The sequence below is a fragment of the Tauraco erythrolophus genome, chromosome 6 (assembly GCF_009769465.1).
Source record: "Tauraco erythrolophus isolate bTauEry1 chromosome 6, bTauEry1.pri, whole genome shotgun sequence".
NCBI classification, from domain to species: domain Eukaryota; kingdom Metazoa; phylum Chordata; class Aves; order Musophagiformes; family Musophagidae; genus Tauraco; species Tauraco erythrolophus.
Window position 1 is genome coordinate 53,568,031 of NC_141470.1, and position 13,785 is coordinate 53,581,815.

Here is a 13,785-nt window from a genome sequence, read left to right on the forward strand (position 1 = left end):
GCATCCACAGCTTCTCTGGAAAACCTGTTTCAGTGCCTCACCACCCTCTGAATGAAAAATTTCTTCCTTAGATCTAATCTAAATCTGCCCTCTTCCAGTTTAAAGCCATTGCCCCTTGTCCTATCACTACATGCCCTTGTAAAAAGTCCCTCTCCAGCTTTCCTGTAGGCCCCCTTTAAGTACTGGAAGGCTGCAATAAGATGACCCCGGAGCCTTCTCTTCTCCAGGCTGAACAGCCCCAACTCTCTCAGCCTGTCTTCACAGCAGAGGTGTTCCAGCCCTCGGATCATCTTCATGGCCCTCCTCTGAACCCGCTCCAGCAGCTCCATGTCCTTCTTGTGTTGGGGACTCCAGAGCTGAATGCAGTATGCCAGGTGGGGTCTCACGAGAGCTGAGTAGAGGGGCAGAATCACCTCCCTCCACCTGCTGGCCACACTCCTTTTGACACAGTCCAGGATACGGTTGGCTTTCTGGGCTGCCAGTGCACATTGCTGGCTCATGTTGAGCTTCTCATCCACCAGCACTCCCAAGTCTTTTTCCTCAGGGCTGCTCTCAATCCATTCTCCGCCCAGCCTGTACTTGTGCTTGGGATTGCCCCGATCCACGTGCAGGACCTTGCACTTGGCCTTGTTGAACTTCATGAGGTTCTCACAGGCCCACCTCTCCAGCCTGTCAAGGTTCCTCTGGATGGCATCCCTTCCCTCCAGTTATGTCTGCTAACATAAAAAAAAAGCCCCACCTGTACCAGAAGCATAAACAAAACAGGAAAGAAGCATGCGAAAATGCAAGAATACTAAAGGGACTCCAAGGTCAATGCGTATTTGGTAGGCAATGAAAGCTGTTGCACGTGCTCATGAACTTGTTTACTAAAACCCACTAAAACGGAGAAGATGGATAAAAAGCATTCATGAGAAATGCTTCTAAGAAAATACAGCTCTTCTTCTTTAAAATTATGTTTATCTCAACAACACTGATCCAGTTGACTATTCTCAATGAGGTAATGTAATGTATACTCATTATTGTAAACATATGCTGTAACCTGCAAAAGATAAAGTCACAATTATTTATAAATTAATTTATTACTGAATAATGCTCCAAAGGCTATTTATTTTGAGAGAAACTTGTTACTAAAAATGCAAATATCATGTAAAGGGCAACCTCCGTCTAAAAAAACACGAAACCAAATATTTACCAGTTCTTCAAATTTTCCTGTTATTTGCTTAAGTACTCTGGAAGACTTTAGCTTAAAATGTCACACTCACCACAATAAATCTTGAGGCAATTTCCAAATGCTGTGAGATGCCTTGTCTTGATCTAAGATAAAGCATCATTCACCTTGCTTGCTCTTGTAGAGGGATTATAAGCAGGGAACAAGGATTAACACAGTTCTGAAAGTCAGGAGAGGGTTTATACAGTTGTCAGCTAACCAAAACAGAATTAATCCACTCATTCTGCATGCATGCTGTCTTGATAAAACGGAGACATCTCACCACCACTCACCTTCAACGACTAAAATGTATAAATGTTTTTAAATGACTTCTACCCTCAAGTATGTTTTGCTTTTTTCCCTAATTGTGTGTACGTATGTTTGCATGCACTATATCACAATCTGACATTTTCAAGATCTTCATTATTAAAATAAGTTACCCTATAATTCAGAAAATTGAGGGGTTACTGTTATTTTTAACATTATATCCAACTAGATTTAGTCACAAGAACTGTACCACTTAAACAGAAAGTAGAAAAACAATTCTTTTCCATCTAATAAAACTATGCCATATCTATAAATTTCATTCTTCAATTCTGGTAAAGAAAAAAATAAAATATGTAATCAGGAGTGAAAATTGTGAGCTAGAGGTGAGAACACAATGACTTTACTATCACTATGAGCACTTTATAAACATGATTTTCAGTTTGGACACATTTGCTTTACTACTAGGTCTGGTCCTTTGCCTCAGTTTTGTTTCTCTTCTGTTCAGTTGAATTTGTCACCTGAATCAAGCATTTTATTTACATATAATTTTATGTCAAATATCTAATCAATATACTTGTATGAAGCCAAAGGAAGTTTAAATTCTATCACATCCTATAGTCAACACAATGTAAAAGGCAAATGAAAAATTTCCCCGCATGTCGTCTGTCACAGATCTGTTAAACCATCAGTGGAAGCACCACTTGTGGTACCTATAAAGCTGATCACTTTGTTCAAAATTACATTATTCTCTCCAAAGTTATGGCACTAACTCTTTGGACACATTTCTCTTGACTCTTGAGTTCAAACCCGCAAGAAGCATCCACTCCAAGTGACAGCAATCCTCATGAAGAGGAAAATTCAAATCTGAATAGAATGCCAGGGTCTGCTCAGGTGTTCTCCTGTGCCAGTCACAAATCCTACCCACTATCCATTGACTAGGCACAGGTTGTTCTAAAAGGATGCATAGATCCTTTTTTTTTTTCTGAAGACAGGGTCCTGGTTCTGAGACTGAACATGCATCTCAGCAGTTTGTTAGCTAAACTGAACACAAGGAAATCTCTTAGAACTAATCTGAAGCATATGTTTAAGATTCTTTTATTTCCACATACCTATCTCAAGACCTAGCAACTGTTTATATTTGGATGGTCTCAAGTAAAAAAAATTCCTATGAACAAAGTGGTTTACCTCAGCTCAGAAAAAGAGGCATTTCAATTCACAGCTCAAGAGGAGTTATTACTCCCATTGCAAGAATCCACTGCCTTTCAGCATAGGAACATCATTCTGATGCAAAACACTAATCCATAGATAAACAATACCAAGATCTCTCCCAAAAAGTGAGCCCCTAAAAATATTTGTCAAAGACAACGCCATGAATATTTAAGCCATAAGAAATTAGACATTGTTGTTAGGATGGGAGTTAAAATAAGGGAATTGGGGTGGGGGAGGTCTGTGCTAAAATGAGAGGAAGTAACACGCATTTTTAAAGAAAAAGAATTAGACTGATCTGGGCATACGGATATAGGTCTTGATTCATCCTGTCTGCAGGCCAAAACAACAGGCACTAGAAGGAAAATTCCCCTGAAAAAACCTGGAAGATCAAACAGTGACATGAAATTACAAAACTCTGAAAAATGGCTGAAGGATTGTCCATTGTATATTCTGAAATAATATCTAAATACCCAGGGCTTTCACAGAAGGATAAGCATCAGGCATCATCTTACAGATCCTATTCAAAAGAAAAGGGAGTCTACCAGAAAGCTTCTCAACAGTAATGAGGATTCCCAGTTAAAGGAAAGTCTTTTTCAACTACGCCAAGGAAAGTAATTCTGAAGAAGAGATACAGTATTTCTCTAGAGGCTTAATAATACAGGTATCCTCTAGCAGCTAGGTAAAATGACAAGAAAACTGCTTTTCTAACAGAAATGGTCACACAAAGACATCTTGCCTTAAGCGCAGCATAGAAGTGGAATATCTCAACTATCACCAAAATAACAGCTATGTCAGGATGGGGCCTTCAAAGGACAGAATTTCTTCATGTTCACAGGCTGATGAGGATGTCTCCAAGAGTGATTTCACTCAACTCAGACATCAGCTACTGATGAATTTCAAAGTTTGTGCTCTTAGTAAAGCTGACACCACTTTTGCCTTTTTCATGACCAAAATTGAAACAGAAAGACAATAACTTGGAATGAAAATATAGATGGTCAATACCAAAAACATTCCAGGGATTTGTTATCAGATGGTGCACACAATGGAATTCTTTGTGGTTTCTATCCTTTGCAATATATAACTGATAGGTATCATAAGCCCAGCTTAAAAAAAAAAAAATAAAAAAAATCAATCATACCTTTTGCTACCAAGAGTTAAGGCAATCTTGGCTGATTCTGACCTTTTTTGTGCAAATCAAGCACTGCATTTTGAAAGTCTATTACATCGTAATAGCTAGCACAGCAATGCAAATAATGATATTGGTTATTTCTTGAAGAAATGAAACTCTTTTGCAGCCACCGGAGTAATGAGAGCAATCTGTGCCCTAATGCGAGTAATTTATACGTATCTGTAACGTTCTGTAAGGTGCTTCACTGACGCACCAGGGGAAATTCGTACTAGACCAGATGGCACACACACCAGAATCTCACTGTGTACAGAATCTTGACTCTACGTATTTTGAAGAGAATATTCAATAGCATCTAGGTCAAATATTCAACTGAACTATTAAGACGGTCAGGGGAACTTTCACACTCTGCCACATAAGTTCAAGGAATATTATAACTTTATTTTTCAAGTTTTTTCAAGCGGTCAGTAACTTTATCTACTACGTGAAAATACCAAAAGCAACAGATTATTCTAAGTTAAATAAATGTGTTGTGAATAAACCAATTTCCTTGATAATACTGTAACAGCATTATAATTCTAAGTGTATCTTAAGAAATCTAAATTTTAAATTGAGCATATGACTGATCTTTACCAGTCCACATCAGACAGCTTTGCTACTTTTAAAAGAAAAATTATTTATTACTCTAAGTCCTTGATGCTAGACAAAAGTGCTGTCCTAAATCACAAACGTAACTCTATAAGTGATGCAACAATATTTTGAAAAACTGGGTAAACTACACTTTGAAGTAAAAAAAAAACCTTGAGATACCATAAAATGTAAAACTAAATTCTCTGACTCTTTTAGCTTTATGTCAATGTCAGCTTAAACTTTAAAAAGCCCAAAACTGTGGATGACATAAAACTAGAAATAACTTCTTACAATTTTTGTTCTTTTGGGGAGTCTTATTTCAGGTTTTGTTTGAAGAGATGCATGAGTTTTAAAAAGCCTACAGTGCTTGTGTTAATGCTTCCAGTAAAAATCTAAATGCTTTTTTTTGATATGTCAGACAGAACCAGTATACTGTGTTTTTCAATCTGAAACACTTAGAGAGGGGAAAAAATAAACTCTTAAACAATTAACTTTCAAAGTTGAAGTTTATTTTGTCTTAACTGAAACTTTAAATTTTGCATTAAAAAGCCCCAAACATTTGATTTTAGACAAACCCTGCAAAAGAATTATTTTATTCAAACATGCTAAGCTACTGTCTATCACTATCATAACAATATTATAAACAGAATAATAACTTAACTTCATAATGTTGTTAAAAATCAACCAGGAACATAATCTACTTTCCTACCAACATCAAGAGGATGACTAATAAATTAAAACATTGAAAACACAGGAAAGCAGAAATATAACTGCTTTAACTGAAATTTGGAAAAGCTAAAAGATTAGGGCAGACCTCTAAATTTCTGCAGAAAATCCTTTAAAATTTTTAATGATCAAACATTTTTAAGGCTTTGGTTATACTTCCTGCTCTTCTCTGCTGTTGTCCCAGAGCCTGATGTTATTCTGAGAAAAAGAGCCAACGACCAAATCAAGAAAAGTATTTTCTACAGCACCAAGATGTTTCCTCATTTAAGTATTGACCTGATCTGACCTTGCCTGCGAGTGCTGACAGAATCAGATCAGAAGGTGATGTGACCGACTGCTGGCTATGAAAAGCATGATGCATGAAGGCAAGCTCATAAGCCTGTAGCTCCTTGCTGTGATGATCTACTTTAATCAACTTCCAGTATGTTTTAGACCTTCAATTCTGGCTGGATATTTTTGGTATTTCCATTCATGTAGTTTTAATTAAGAAAAATTAAGTTTTCAATGGTATGCAGACATATTAAACAACAGGCATACTCTAGTCCCATTTTAAAACTGAATCCAGGAAATATTTTATTCTGTATCCCTGAAATATTTTCATTTAAAAAAAAAAAAAAACAAATCAAAGCAAAAGATATTCTAAAAAGACAAGACACAAAGCTCTTGTTCAAAAATCTTGTAAAGAAGATTCAACAATAAATCTCCTAAAGAACATCTTCCAGCCTGTACAACATGTTCCAGAACAGCTCTAGAACTACCCAGAAAACCTGGTTTTCCTCAAAGAAAACGCAGATTATTCTCTCTCCCTCTGATCTGTTTAAGATGCGAACACAAATCTTCCCTCTAGACTTCTACACATTTGACAATTTGAGATTACTTAACATGAAAAGCTGGCCAGAGCTTTGTCCTTCTGAACCATGGCATAAAACGAAGCCGTCAGCAGAGTAATTATCTCACTCCTTGTCCTTACAAGTACTTATGCTGTAAGAAATGCTATTTTGACTGACAGACAGTCAAGATACTCAAGTCAGAGGCTCATAGGGGGATTGATTAGTTCAATTATGACATAATAGGTCCCATTAAGTCATGAATTTTTTAATGGAGGGAAATAAACTGATTATGTCCTTAAAGAACATCTGGAGACAACAAAGTGAGAGTAGAGGGATTTATCTTTAGTATAAACAAAACAAACATGACACCATATAAGCCTAAGAACAAGCTAAGAAGACTTAATTTTTAAGTTGCAAATCTAAACTTTCTGGAATAAAAAAAAAAAATCAATCCCTCAAAATATTGGATTCAGAAAATGAAAATGCCTTATTCACAAAGAAGTACATTAGCTTCGTGAATTAATCTATTCAAGTGATCTGGGTTGCTGTAATAAACCTCTCAGAATGGTACAAATTCTATGATTTCTGCATTACATCGCTTTCATCCTTTGAAGCAAGAATGTGGTTTCCTCATCAAGTGCGAATGGAGGACAAACTCCAGATGTCATGTTTGAGCAGGGATACACCAGCACACACTCTGAAGTCTGCTCTTCTTCGCAGGAAACAGTTAAAGCTACTAGGTTTCACAGTAAACATTCCATTGCATATCAAAAAATCACCACCTATTCTCAATGTCTAATTATTATTTATTAAAGAAAAAATAATGTAAAAAAATATTTCCTTAACTATAAACTTACAGGACATGATTTTTATTTGAATTTGCATGTGAGAAGAAGATCATAAATAGGTATTTGTAGTCAAAATCCTAAAGCTTTGGAACAGAACTTCCAATTCTGGAATCCCCCAACTGTTCAGCTTGCGGATCCAATTTGATTTTTGATTCGAAAGTCACTTGACCTGTCACTGGGCACCATTGAAAAGAATCTGGCTACATCTTCTTCACATTTTCTCTTCAGGTATTTATCTACATTGATAAGATCCCCTCTGAGCCTTATCTTCTCCAGGCTAAATGGTCCCAGCTCTCTCAGCCTTTCCTCAGGAGAGATGATCCAGTTCCTTAATCATCTTCGTGGCCCTTCACCAGACTCTCTCCAGTAGCACTATCTCTCTCTTGTACTGGGAAGTCGAGAACTGGACACAGTACTCCAGGTGTGACCTCACCAGTGCTGAGTAGGGGAAGGATTCCTACCAAAGACTTTCTTTGAGACTTAAGAACAAAGACTGGTTTCCTAGGACTAGCCCTAATAATCCAGAACGTATGCACCTTGAAGGTTTCCTAAGTATTATACAAGCAACATTTTGAAGTGTTTCCATGCATGACCTATTTCACATTTGAGGCATAACCGTAAGATGGATTTTACTCTTGTTTTCCTCCAGTAAAGTTACTACAGGATCCAAAGAGGGATGACTGGTCTTCTTCAAAGGCTATGACTGTTGAAATAATCAGGGAGATTACAGAGTTTTCTTCTAGAAAGAAAGATCTGGACTGTATATAATTCAAGGGCATACAAAGAATTCCTCACCAGAACACATTGAGGCTTGTTCTTCCTCTATCACATTAGTAAGTCAAAAGATAGAAGAGTTTGCACATGTAATGGATAATTAAGCAAATCCTCCTTATGTGGCAACTGTGGTATTCATTCAGTTATATTCCTTGGAATCTGAAATACACAACTAATGATGAAATTCCTGGTGAAAGCTCATAGATCTGCTGCCAAACCAACTGATAGAATTCCATCTGATAAAATTCTGTAGCTCAAATAATATCTATTGCTTTACATTTCTGCTTGACTGTCATCTGGAGTTAGGTCAGAGACATACCCCATTTGTTCCAAACAAGAATAAGACAATAAACCTGACAGCAGATATCTTAACTTTCAATCACTTGAATTATTTGTTGAGGTTTTTGAGAGCTAGGATGAATCTTAGGATGTCAGTCTACGGGAAGAACAGAAAAGATGGAAATAAAAGAATTTTCCTCTACATTCTTCTGAAACCTTCTGTTTGGCTTTTTCTCAGAAAAGATATTCTCTTCTTTCGTAAGGTTTTCTCATGGCATGGATCTAATGAAAAGGAAACAAAAGAGGCAGAATGATACAATGAAGTGGTAGGAATACACACCATCTTTACAGAAAAAGTCCAACAGCTACTCATCCAAAGTCATAACAGTGCATAGTTAACAAAAAGAGAGGATGAGGAAAAGACAAGAGTTGTCATTCAAAACTAGGATGTGACTAATCACTGCACTGCCAGGTTTCCTGTTGGCAAACCACAGCTGACAGTCGCACAGAGGAAGCCTGGACCTGCCTGCTGGAGAGCATTATCTAGTAGCAGTCTTAGAAACCAGCTGACAAGAGTCCAACAATTTCTTATATGCTGACAGTTAGCTAACATTGAGGGTGTAAAAATAGGTAGTAAAATCTCCTTCAAACCAAGATGGTGGACAGCACTAACACCAGAGAGCAGACACAATTTTAGTGATTTTGATTTTCACTATAACCTCAGGAATGCTGACACTAGAAAGAAATGGTTTATTTTGCCTTGGAAGCCAGGAGCAAGATCACAGAATCTCAGGTAGGACAATCTCTTGTAGATTGAGCCATATTCTGAAATATAAAAAGATAACAGTCTTAAATAAAGTGACCAGAAAGACCACAGATCAGAGTGGGCAGTTTTGGCTGTTTCTTTTTGTTCCTTGGGAAACAAAGTCCAAGATGATTCCTACAGAGTTCACAGCAACAAATAAGAAAAACTGTCTAAATCATAGCTTTTGTCAAGACAAGGGAACTATTTTGCTGAAAAGAGTCAAACCCTGTCTCTGTCAGAATACAGAGAAATGCTCTATTATTCTTTCTAGCTGTCTTGCATATACCTCTGCTTTCTGTAAGCGCGCGATGTACCTCTCTACGCTCTTGGATACAAGGGGCATGAAAGGGGAAAGAACCAAGTGTTTTTAGCCAAATGGAAGGTAGTACCAATTTCTTTCTCCTGTCTTCGTAGCAGGAGATCTATTAGCTTCTGGTACTAGAACTCCTAAAAGTAAAAAATTTTAATGTTTTCTGAACAATTTTTTAAGTTATGTTTGCCCCAAAAACAGAACTCCACAACTCCTACGGCAGACGATGTATGATTTCTTTCCCTCAACTTAGTCCGAGACAAGGAAAAATACACAGATTTCTAGACAAGCAGGGAAATTAACTTATTAGACACAGCCTATAGTTGCACAGCAGAGCTAGAGATTGCATTACTGGCAGAAATTCAAGTGTTATTTCTAGCCTAAGATGCACCAGTTACTACCTTTAGCAACAAAACCTAAATGTATCACAGGCATCTTAACCAAGTAGTCACAGTTTACTGGTGATAAAATTCTAGGAAGAATATACAACAGCACTACTATTTGCCAGCTAACTCACATGATAGATATTAAAAAAGTATGAGAGGGATAGCAACTCTTCCTAATTTGTCTCCCTTTGGCAGAGAAACGTAGTTCCTCTTCTTTCTTTGACCTCCATGGTTGTGCAGTTGTTCCAAGCCAGCATAGAGATAATGGTGCACAAGGACAGAGTTATTCAAACGAGTGCTAAAGTTTGAACTGAAGAATAGACATCACGGGAAGCGAAGTACACCTTTTCGCCAAGTCTACTAAAGATCTCAAAGATGCACTGGTTTGATCTTAGGTTTTGCTTTTTGTTTTCCATTGCATCATCGACGCCAGGTGGAAAGTTAATTCCCAGTAAAATTCCAATACTCTAAAGTTCACAAAAAAAGACGGTCACAAGGCTAGCATTAAGGAGGGGGGAAAAAAAAGGGGGGGGGGGGGGTGTGGAATGCATCAAAAGGAAGACTTATTCTAAAAGTCTCCTTAGAGTATGTCAGCATAGAGAACAGTCCTGGCAACATCAAAGGCTTTTGCCAGCAGACAGCCATTTAAAAAGGCGGATGAGTTCAGGGTTTCCAATTTTCTCACCTTCCATCACAGAAAGTAAAGTACGTAAACACACTTTTGCTAGCCCCGACAAATAAGGAGCCTCAACATGAGCATCAGTTTCCGGTATGACAAGTTAATACTCAGAGGGCGCATCTTTGGAAATTTTTATACAGATCAGGATTAAATACGATCCCCTTAGGGATTCTCAGACAAGGGAAGAACAACCTACATTAAATAACCCATGCTTCTCTAAACCAGTAAAATTCCAAAGAGAGGACAAAGGAAGGATCTAACCTGAACACATCAAGACATGGTTTCTTCCTCCTCTACTGTAAAGCAAACCAATCTACACCTCACAAGCTAGTTTGGCGATTTATGAAATCCTACAAAACACACAGTTTAAATCAGTAACTGTGCTGGTTTCAGCTGGGATGAGTTAAGTTTTCTTCTTAGTAGCCAGAATATCACTGTGTTTTGGATTTAGTATGGGATTTGGTATGAGAAGAATGTTGATAATGCACTAATGTTTTGCTAAGAAATCAAGGACTTTTCAACTTCCCATGCTTTACTAGTGTGCAGGTGCACAAGAAGCTGGGAGGGAGCATCGCCAGAGCAATTGATCCAAGCTGGCGAACAGGATATTCCATATCATACAACACCACGCTCATCATACAAAGCTGGGGGAAGAAGACGGAAGAGGGGCACGTTTGGAGTTACAGTGTTTGTCTTCCCAAGTAACCACTACATGTGATGGAGCCCTGCTTTCTTGGAGATGGCCAAACACCTGCCTGCTGATGGGAAGTAGTGAGTGAATTCCTCGTTTTGCTTTGCTTGTGTGCATGGCTTTTGCTTTACCTCTTGAACTGTTTTTATCTCAACCCACGAGTTTTCTCACTTCTAGTCTTCCGATGCTCTCCTCCATCCCACCACGGGGTAATGAGCGAGCAAGCAGCTGTGGTGCTTAGTTGTCAGCTGGGGTTAAACCACAACAGTAACTTTGCAGGAATAATTCACCTGACCATTCAAAATTAGTATCTCCCACATATACACAGGCCAGGCCGGATAGATCTTACCTTCCACAAACACAGTGGTCGTCCAAGTTATGCTGCTGACAATGGATAGCACCATCAAAGCAAATCAGCTGAGATTTCATGCACAATATTTTCCTTCTTATTGCCCTCCCAAAAGACGCAAATTTCCAAAGCACTTCTGCATCTAAGTGACATGATCCACAAGTGTCTGCACACACCCAGAACCTCAACAATAAAAATGCGTAGATGCATAAGAAATGGGAGATAAATAATGATACTCTCTATCCTCCAGAACAGTGGGTTGATTTCTGGAAAGTAATTCTCAGAAGAGATAAAAAACAAAAGACAAAAAACAAAAGCTCACCAGAAAGCATGAGAAATCCTTTTAGAGACAGAATGGAGCTGAATGACTGAGATTGTTCGATTCAAAAACCAGTCTAATAAAAGAGGCCCCAAGTGATCCTAATCACTTCCTTCTATTCAAAAAAATTGTTCGATAGAACTGAGGAACCAAACACTGAAGGAGAGCTCTCACATTTTCAGTACAGAGTTAACTGAGGCTGGCGGGGGGCAGTGAGGACACTGTGATTAAAATTGAGAATAGACATTTATACTGGATTATGTTATGTTAAAACATCTAAGCATATCAAAAATCTCACCGCAAGTTTATAGTTTTTTTTTTTTAATAAAGGAGGTAAAACTTCACAGCAGAAGACAAATTAACTAGTAGTGCTAGAAAGAAGTTTTCCATAGGAAAACATCCTCTAGCTGTCCATTAATCTAGTACTGATTTCTATTATTAAAGAACTGGTCTCTGACTTAAGAATTGCCAATTCCTCTCTTCCTGACTGAGACTTAATATTAGAATGTCACGCAAAACATGCTAATGATATAAAAGTTCTCATAATGAAGGGTACTAATAATAGCACCGTGTAGCATGCAAAATATGCTGCTTAGTCTTTGTAGCTATGGAGCTGTGCTCACGGAAGTTTGATTAAATATGTAAGATTTTCAGGTACCAGACTTGCTTTCACAAATGAGATCTCATACTTGTAAAAAGACACTCAATCATCCCATCGCCTTCGTGACAACATCACAAATGCCTCGGCATTCGGACAGCTGAGCCTATTAAAACACAAAAGGTGAATATTTTTGCAATACGACAGATGAGTTTGCTATCTTCAGAGAGAAAATTTAATAATACTGATTACTGTATTATATAATGTCATTTTTGCACCTGTTTTCTGGTATGTTAAAAATCCCTTTTTTAAATACTCAATCTTCCTACTATGACTGCTTTAAATATTGAGAACTAACATGTCTAGGTACCCAAGTTTAGCCAGGAAAACGACATTTAAATGGTACTGTGTTGCTTTTAGAAAAGGCATCAAGTGAAACACTGATTACTGCAAGTCTAATCTTACCATTAGAAATAGCCATGCTGCTTTTAAATCGAGCATTCTTCTTTAAGCATACTAACATTTCTGTATAGCTTTGCATTTAAGAGGTATGCGAAACTCTAACTGCATAAAACTGTAATGCTTTAACATATTTAGAATTATATTCTCTCAACACCAGTACAATTCAAAGCAAGAGAAACTCCAGTATGCCAGGTCACGGCACCATACAAATCAAAGTACGTTCCCACACCAATCAGATAAAGTCACTATATTCTTTCCCTCTGCTTTGCTGACTTTTGACAGATTTTTTTGGTTTAGTACTATTCTGAATAATAAGTTCTGTCACATTTTTTCCAAATGTAGCACGTTGTACCAAAACCAAGACAGAGTGAGCAAAACACTGTTACCACAGGAAAACATAAACAACTTCCCCAGTTGTAGCTCAAACTACATAATTCTCATACTATAAGAAGTCCCACTGAAACAAACAGTATAATTCAGAAGCACTCATGAAAACATGGTATTAAATGTATAATACTATACTACAGTAACTTTGGTCCTTAGATTAGAACAAGTAATGAGCCACAGCTTCCTTAGCACAATAGAAGTTACAAGTCTGGATTTCCCACAACACCTGACATCAGAGATGGTTAGCAGTCCTTAAGAAACACTTCTTCCTGGATTTAAATGAGAATGTTCAAGCATTAAATGATGCAAATAACAGTAATTCAAACTTCTAATTCAACACCGCTCGTACAACACTCTACAATGGTACATTGTCTGCCTACGTTTTTCTTCACGTTTTTAGCACCAAGGAAAAATATACTATAGACATGACACCCTTCTAAGGGATAGTCGCAGCCATACTTCAAAACTACTTAAATTTCTTCAAAAAATATTTAAGGAAAAAAAAAAAAGGGGGCCATTATGACAAAGTTTTCTAATGTGTCCAAAAGCTTAAATGAAAGACACAGCATCTATTTTGCTCTCCGCAGGCAATACCTGTTACTCATATGAGTAACGCGTACCGAATTTATGCCTTGGAGCACTAAGCATCATAAAAACAAATTTTGTGCTGTAAATTACCTACAAAATTGTCTATTGCTAGCTCTTACCCCAACAGGAAGAGCAAAGGAAATCAGAATTTAAAATCCATCCGCAATGACACCTACTGGAAGGGAAAGGACTGATGACTCAGGCTCACATCTGCCCTTCATACTCCTCAAATTCTCTCATTGACCTCACAACACCACTAGGCTTACAAAGGCATCCTTAGAACGAAAATACATTTAAGAAATAACACCGGCATAT

General features: G+C 37.6%; 1 protein-coding gene across 3 annotated transcripts in view; it reads right to left on the bottom strand.

The window, feature by feature from the left end:
* The window catches only part of EML5 (EMAP like 5), a 117,311-nt gene that overhangs the window by 102,583 nt on the left and 943 nt on the right, over positions 1-13,785 (bottom strand). The gene's annotated exons all lie outside the window — the stretch shown is intronic.